Source organism: Crocodylus porosus, unplaced genomic scaffold (genome assembly GCF_001723895.1).
Source record: "Crocodylus porosus isolate Cpor-Errol unplaced genomic scaffold, CroPor_comp1, whole genome shotgun sequence".
NCBI classification, from domain to species: Eukaryota; Metazoa; Chordata; order Crocodylia; family Crocodylidae; genus Crocodylus; species Crocodylus porosus.
The window spans coordinates 49,647,869-49,656,429 of record NW_017728886.1 but is presented as its reverse complement, the minus strand read 5'-3'; the positions used below and the strand labels follow the sequence as shown (position 1 = coordinate 49,656,429).

The window sequence follows — 8,561 nt, the reverse complement described above, 5'->3', positions numbered from 1 at the left end:
CTTCCCTGCAGCCACTGTCTGACAGCTTCAGAGACTACAGCTGCAGCCCCCTCCCCTCTGCTCCCTGGCAGACAGGCAGACCCCAGCTGCAGTGGGGGAAGAAGGAAAGGAGGGAAGAATTAATCCCCTCCCTGCCCACTTTGCCTTAATGGGGTCATGCCTGCTGGCATCACTGCTAGGGCTGGTCCCTGCTCTGGCTAGAGAGCAGAGGGGAAGGGCCAGCCCTGCTGTAGAGCAGAGAGTCCCACCCAGCCTAGAAAGCATGCCGGGATGCTGGTTTATCTTAAACCAGCAAGGGGTCTGGGACAGACATTACCGGTTTGAGCCAAAACAGTTAGCGGAAGCCACATAGATATGAAAGAGGAACAGTTCATGATCTAACTGGTACTATACTTTCCTAGTTCAAGTGTACATTTTCCACCTGTTTTTTGGCATGGTGTTTAGTCTTCAATAACTGCTGATGTTACATCAAACGTTTGGTATTTTGATGTAATGAATACGTGTGGGGCATGTCTACATGAGATCCTTTGAGCAAAGTAGACTAATTCTACTGTGCATTAGTGTGGTGGGCAAAAACCATGCTAACGTGCAGCAAATTTAAACTACTGTGCATTAACATCACAAAAGACTGTTCATTTGTACTAATGCAGGATAGCGCCAATTATGGTGCATTAAGTTTAGTACCCATCATTACAGGTACTACGCTTCATGCACCATAATTATGATCCGTTAATGAATTTGTAGATGTGCCCATGGAGAGTTAAGACTGCCGAAAATAAGTTACAAATATAATGAAATATCAAACACAATTTTGCTAGATGATCCCATCACTTTCTCCATTCTTATCTAGTTTTAGTTTGCTTAGAGTTTAAATTTGTTAGGTCACAAAGTTGTCTACATCTCTCAAATGCCTTTTCAACACCACATCAATCATCCTGTCACCTGCTTTTAAAAACAAATAGGGAGTCTTCTCCTGGGAATACTGTATGATAGGGCAACAATATTGTTTTGCAAGGGCCACTGGAAATTCATGAGAGTAAATGTCAAAACATGTAAATACTGAGCATCAGGGAAGAGAACGACAAACACCTGGAGAAGCATAGAATTCATACGAACAGTGTTTTCTCTAAGAATTTCTTTATGAACAATATTTTGATGTAGGGTTTATTTTTCCTGTTTTTTGTAGCTACCACAATATTTACTTGAGACAGAGCATGAAGGGTGCAAATTAGCATCTTTGCATCTAATATATGTCATATTTAGGTTTTAAAAAATGTTATTGGTAATATATATCCTACTAGAGTTTCAGAAGCAGCAGGATCCACTGTACTATGAAGGATTATGATTACCAACTCACATTATACAACTGGGAATTAAAGCCACAGTTGGGAACAACAGGGTGCAGACATAATAATCCTCCACTTCACAGCTCCTGCTGGTTCTTCTTAAGCAAAATTATCTGCCTAGATATTTGTTAAACTGTTCTAAGAACATTTACCTCCCAAGTCTGCTGACTGTGGTTGATTTAGGTGGGTGTGCACATTGGCGGGAAAGCTTATTAGGTAAGAGATGGCTCTAAAGATGCAATGAAACGTTTTGTGAAATAAGACAACCATGCTGTGAAATATTATTATTATTCCTCAGCCATGCTCTATTGGGACAGCAAATAAAGCAGCACTAGTTATAGTTATAAAAATTCACTATATGACTAGAATGCAACAAAAGGATTAAACTTATTTTAATAATGCCACTCAGCTTCAACCACACCATATGAAAAAAGGACCATGAATAATTACCAAGGCATAATTTTAAGGTGACCACTTCAGCCATGAAATTTGCAGGCTCATTTTCAGGAGTAACCAATTTTGGAACAACTAAATTGTCATCACATTTAAAAACACCATATAAATATTTTGGTCTAATTAACCCATTTTCTATACCCAATTTCTAGCAGCAAACATCATTTGCAGGGATAAGTCAGAGTTGGGGTGCATGCAAAATATTAGGGTATGTGAAGACATTCTCTGCACCTGGACAGTCATAGAATCAATGAGTCGGAAGGGACCTGTTGCACCTCGTAACCGGTGTACCCTTGACCTGCGAGCCTGGGTCGGCACGACTGGCTTGGCACAGAAGGGATAGATGACCGGACAGGTGGGGAGTAGCGGCGAGTAGGAGTCAGGCGGCTTGAAGCGTATTGGTTGTACGAAAGGTTTATTGTACTTATGCTACCAATGGTCGCAGCGTAGGCAGGATAGCTGGCTTGTTCAGATACAGTGCATAAAGCAGAACAATCTAAAGGGGTCTGTTGGTTCACGGGGTTTCTGAGCCGAGCCCTTGCTTTCTAACCCGGAGGCTAGGTGCGGCTGCCTGACTCAATAGTCCCAGAACTGGTCAACAGCTCATACACAGGGAGAAACTATAATGCACTTTCGATCAGCAAACTTCCGAGAGCTCTTTGACGAGAAGAACAGATGAACCGGTGAGGAACGAAGTATGCCAAAATGAAGATCAGTTGGCGGGAAGATGATGTCTGCAGGTGGCCAATCTGCTGACTGTGTCTCCTTGGTGTGCACGGATTCTCCGCTTAATGGCGGGAATCTGCTCTTAGTTATAGTCAGTGGTGACCAATCACTACATGCCAATTGTGACTATTTACTGACCACCAATTACGTTCTTACACCAGTGACCTAGATACATTATTCATCTGACCTACTTTACTGCCCTCAGCAGGTTCAAAAGGTCAAACATGTGATTGGCACCTGCAATTCTTACCATTACAGATAACAAGCTTCTTAAGTATGGAGAACAAACTTTTAACGAACTCCAACTGCAATGCTTCCCTCAGCAAAGAAATAAAGGCTACTAGTGCTGAGGGGTCTTTCATGGCCTGTGTCCTTACTAAGTTATTATAGTCTTTTGCTCTGCTGGCATCGGCACTGTAACTGACAGGTAGAATTCAGACATGACAGGACCTAGACAGATCATCTAGTCCGACCCTCTGCCATGGGCAGGAAGGAGCACTGGGGGTGAGAGGGGTCAGCCAGGTGCCTACCCAGTCTCCTCTTGAAGATTTCCAGGGAAGGTGAGAGCACCGCCTCTTTGGGAAGCCTATTCAAGGCTCTGACCACCCTTACAGTGAGTAGTTCTTCCTGTCGCCGCCGGGACTCGACTAGTTGTTCTCGTGCCACTCTTTCCCGGGTGATTGATGTCCCACCCCTCCAGTATTTGCGCCTTCGCCCGAGCTGATGGTTTCCGCACGACTCCTTGACCCCGTTCCGACTTGTCACAACTTGATGGTTTCAGTGTCTGGGGTCATTCAATGTGCGCGCTCGTCGGCCCTGGGGTTCCTCCTGGCAGTCAGTCTCAGGGCTCCAGCACCCCTACACCCCAGCCTCACGCCTCCTATACAGTGGTGCCAAGCTGTTCATTGTTCTGCCCCCTAGCTTGACCGGATCCTAAGCGGGCTCTTGCCTAACGCTGACTAGGCCTACTGTGAGGATTTTATGCCCTCCGGTATCCCCTGGGGTTCGGGGAGAAGGCAAATCCAAAAGAAAACCAAAGAAATTCCAACACACAACTTGGGCGTACCACCCCTTTAATGACCCCCCCACCCTCCCACCTTACTGGAGCACTGAGTGCCTTAAGCCTCACTCAGTCCCTGCCTATTCCCTGTCACCTCTCAGTCCAGCGACGGTGTTTCCCTCAGTGGCACCTCTCTCCAGGATTCCCCTCAGTCTCTTGTTCCTGAGACGGACCTCTCTGGGGTATTCTCCACAGTTCCCGAGGGGCAATTCAGGCACTTCCTGGCAGCCACTCCCGCAGAGCTGTCCAAGCGTCTTTCTTCCTTCTTGTCACACCCGTACTGGGTGTTTCTCTCCCCTTGCTCTGATGTTACTGCCTGCCTTAGTTGCAGGGACATCCGGTGCAGCCTCCTCACCCTCTCTGCCGGCCCCACAGCATGCGCCGCCATTTTTATTTGAGCCGGCTGGCACTCCGCAGTTACATCACCGGCCGGCTGCAGCTGGATAAACAAGCGGCTAACAAGCCGCGCGGGCTTTGCCTTTTGCTCTCTGTTTGTGGGCTCTGGAGTTGCCGGTGAGTATCTTTGCGTCCCGGGACACTTCCTAATATCCAACCTAAACCTATCATCCCTCAGCTTGTGGCCATTGTTCCTGGTGACTCCAAGGGGGGCCCTGGTGAGCAGACTTTCCCTGAGTCCCTGATGGTGGCCCCTGATAACGTTGTAGGCAGCCACAAGATCCCCCTTCAGTCTCATCTTGTGGAGACTGAAGAGATTCAGGTCCCTCAGCCTCTCCTCATAGGGCTGACCATGGAGGCCCTCAACCATATGAGTGGCTCTCCTCTGGACCCTCTCCAGGTTCTCCACGTCCTTCTTGAAGTGCGGTGCCCAGAACTGGACACACTACTCCAGCTGTGGCCTGACCAGTGCTGCATAGAGGGGGAGCAAGACTTCTCTGGACCTGTTAGTGATACCCCTGTTGATGCATGATAGGGTGCAGTTGGCTCTGCCTATTGCTTCATTGCACTGGCAACTCATATTCATCCTGGAGTCAATCCTGACTCCAAGATCCCTCTCTGCCTCTGTGCTGCCGAGAGGGTCAGCCCCTAACCAATAACCATAATGCTGGTTCCCTCTCCCCAGGTGCAGCACCCTGCACTTGTCCTTGTTGAACCACATCCTGTTCAGATCCACCCACTTCTCCAACCTATCCAGGTCTGCCTAGATGCGGTCCCTGCCTGCTGGTGTATTCACTTTACCCCACAGCTTGGTGTCATCAGCAAACTTGAACAGGGTGCTCTCCACACCCTCATCCAGGTCACTAATGAAGATGTTGAACAGCACCAGCCCAAGGACCGAGCCCTGGGGGACTCCACTGCCCACACCCCCCCAGGTCAACATCGACCTGTCCACCACCACCCTCTGGGTACACCTCTGGAGCCAGTTTGCCACCCATGTGACTGAGGGACTGTGGCATTGATGAATGCACAGCTTGCCCACCAGAATTGCGTGGGACACTGTGTCGAAGGGCTTCTGGAAGTCCAAGAAGATAACATCGACTTCCTCCTTCCCATCTAAGCTCTTTGTTACCTGGTCATAGAAAGAGACCAGGTTAGTCAGGCAGGATCAGCCTTGCATGAACCCATGTTGGTTACCCCTCAACATCACTTCCCCTGCAGGGCTCTCACAAATGTGGACCTTGATCATTTTTTCAAAGACCTTCCCCAGGATAGAAGTGAGGCTGACTGGCCAGTAGTTGCCAGGCTTATCCTTCCTCCCCTTCTTGAAAATAGGGACCACATTGGCCCTTTTCCAGTCTTCAGGGACTTGGCCCGAGCACCAGGAGTCCTTGAACAGCCGTGCCAATGGCTCCACAATGACACCAGCCAATTCCCTCAGTACCCGCGGACGAAGGTCATCTGGGCCCACTGACTTGGACACATCTAAGCCCTCCAAGTAGTCCTTAACTAGGTCTTAACTAACAGTCGGGGGACTCGCATCCTTCCCGGGCCTCTCTACACTGTCACCCGAGAGCTCCCCATTGTCAGCAGACAGGAACATGGAGGCAAAGAACTTGTTGAAGAGTTCTGCCTTCTCTCGCGCATCCATCACCAACTGCCCTGCCCTGCCTCGTAGGGGTCCAATGTTACCCCAAGACTTCTTCTTGCTACCTATATACTTGAAGGACTTTTTGTTATCCTTAATCCCAGAAACTAATCTAAGCTCCAGTGCTGCCTTAGCCTTCCTCACCAAATCCCTACAAGCTCGGGTCAGGGAGGTGTAGTACTCCTCCTTGGTCCCTGGCCCCTGCTTCCACCGCCAGTACGCTTTTTTCTTTGCCTTCAGGCCAGCCTGGATAGCCACACTCAGACATGAAGGTTTCTTGGACCCTTTTCCTGCCTTCCTGAGCAGAGGAATTGCATCCTGCTGTGCCCCAAGGATAGCCTCCTTGAGGAAGGACCACTTTTCCTGGACCCACACTAGTTACCCCCTGGGCTCCGAGTGCCTCCCTGACTACTGCCCTGAGCCAATTGAAGTTGGCTTTTCTGAAGTCAAGCATTTGCGCTGTGCCAGTTACCCTCCCCACCTTTCCCTGAATAGCAAACTGGATCATTTCATGATCACTGTCCCCTAGCCTCCCTTGTACTAGCACCTCCCCCACCAGGTCATCCCCAGAGGCTAACACCAGATCCAGTATGGCATTTTCCCTAGTGGGGACAAGTACCTCCTGCACGAGGTGTAGGTCCTGTACGCATGTCAAGAACCTTCGTGAGTGGCTAGACCTGTTGATGTCAGGGTAATTTATATCACCCATGACCACAATATCCTTTGCATGCATGGCCTCCCCCAGCTGCCTGGAGAATTCCAGATCCAGCTCTTCCTCCTGATGTGTTGGCCTATAGTAAAGCCCTACTACCAGATCCCTCTCCCCCCACCCTCCTTGAAGTTTCAGTCAAGCCTTCCTCTGGTCCCATTTGGAAGGTAGAACTGGTATAATGTTCCCTAACATAGAGCACAATCCCCCCCCCACCTTTTTTCCCCTTCCTATCACTTCTAAACAACCTATAGCCTTCTATGTCTACTGCCCAGTCAAAAGTTTCATCCCACCATGTCTCCACTAGGCCAACCAGGTCGATTTTACTACTTGCAAGCAGGAGAGCAAGCTCCTCCTGCTTGTTCCCCATGCTTCTTGCAGTAGTGAAGAGACACCTTAATCCCCCTGTGGGAGCCCTGGGCACCCCCCCTTCCTAAGAGACAACTGGTCCCTTGATATATACCTGACCTCTTACCTGGGCAGGTCCTGCACCTGGTTGAGTCATGCTGCTTACTTTAAGCTGTGTGATTGCAGATAGGGACTGATGTGTACAGATATTTGCTGAGGCTGGGAGCTGCACTGGGAATCCAGTGCAAGTAACTCATGGTGGAAGAAAGGTGGGCAGGATGGGGGAGGAGGGGTGGCTAGCCAGTCTACAGGGGCCAGTGCAGAAGTGGACACCTGGGGCGGATGCCTGGGGATGGGGGTGTCTGTCCAGGGGTGGAGGATTCTCAAGGGGTCATGGGGTGGGAATTAAAAAATAGCCCAGTCAGGGTCAAGGGGTAGGAGAGCAAAATCCCAGGGCTGGGTCAGGTGACCCAGGGGCTTTCCCAACCCCTGGGCTGCACTCTGAATATGGGCAGAGGGAAGGGTGGCTGGTGAGTTCACCGTAATTGATGGAAGTGACCAAATTGCTGACTGGAGGGGGTCCCTCAGTGGCCAATCGTGGCACTGGCAGCAAAGCCGGAAGTACTGGCAGCAAAACTGGAAGTGCCACAAGTGCTTCTCTTAGTGCTGCTGCCACTAATTGCGGGGGAGGCACCAGACCACGCTTCACTTGGCGTCCCCACTACCAGGCCGGGGAAGGACAACTGGGGGGGCACATGCCCCCTTTCTGTACTCCCCCTACATGTCACCTATGGGCAGAGGTTCACTAGATTTGGCTAACCCATTCTCAGTCTAAGTTAGTTCAGCTTCTCAGGTCAACTAATTTAGATTAGGCCCACCATTTTTTAATTTAGACTGAATCCTCCCTGAACATCTGCACAGATCAGCATTTACATTAGCATAATCCTAGTTAAGTTGATCTAAATGTAACATTAGTTTGTTTTTGAGGATGTTTTGTTTTTGGTTTTACCTGAAATTTGCTCCTTTTTAAAGGCATTAATCCAGGGAGGCAACTACACACCTGTACTTTGAGCACTAATAATTATAAACCTGTTGGTACAAGTTAACTGTACTTACCTACTATTAACTCTTTGTTTTGCTAACTGATTTTTCAAAATTTGGGGAGAAAATAGATCTAATGGTACCTATATACAAAACCTAAGACTAAAAATATTGCCCTATCTGTGCCTCAGTTCCTCAGATAGGATAAGTGGAGACAGCAAAGTCACCTAGATCTTCAAAGACTAACTGAAACTACTAATGCTCTCCCGCAGCCCAAAATCTGCGACACCAACATTGTAGGTATGATCTTGTGTGACCTGAAGACTACATGTGCAGATAAAAGTACAATGAGATCTAACACACAACCCACACAATTGTGCCTCCTGCCATGCCACATGTTCATGGCAGGAGGAATGACTGTGGGATTGCATTAGATCCCATAACGATCTACACCTCAGCGTACTCAAGGAGCTGGCTAGCATTATAGCCCAGCCTCTGGCATGGATCTTTGAAAACTCCTGGTGCTGTGGTGTAATGCCCGAATACTGGAAGAAGGCCAGTGTGGTGCCTAATCTTCAAGAAAGGGAGGAAAGTGGATCTGGCTAACTATCCCATCATCCTGACTTCTATCCTGGGGAAGGTCTTAGGAAAGTTTATTAAAGAGGCCATCCTTAATGGACTGGCAAATGCCAACATCCTGAGGGATAGCCAGCGTGGATTTGTTGCTGGTAGGTCTTGCTTGACCAATCTCATTACCTTCTATGACCAGGCGACCTATCACCTGGACAAGGGAGAAGAGATTGATGTCATATATCTTGACTTCAAAAAAGCCTT

At 48.8% G+C, this 8,561-nt stretch overlaps 1 long non-coding RNA gene across 1 annotated transcript in view; it reads left to right on the top strand.

Moving 5' to 3' along the window:
* Positions 1-218: 218 nt before the first annotated feature.
* LOC109321125 overlaps positions 219-8,561 on the top strand; it is a 20,804-nt gene continuing 12,461 nt past the window's right edge. The window contains exons 1-2 of the long non-coding RNA XR_002103981.1: positions 219-229; positions 5,361-5,368. This is a non-coding gene — a long non-coding RNA (uncharacterized LOC109321125). The remainder of the gene's footprint in view (positions 230-5,360; positions 5,369-8,561) is intronic.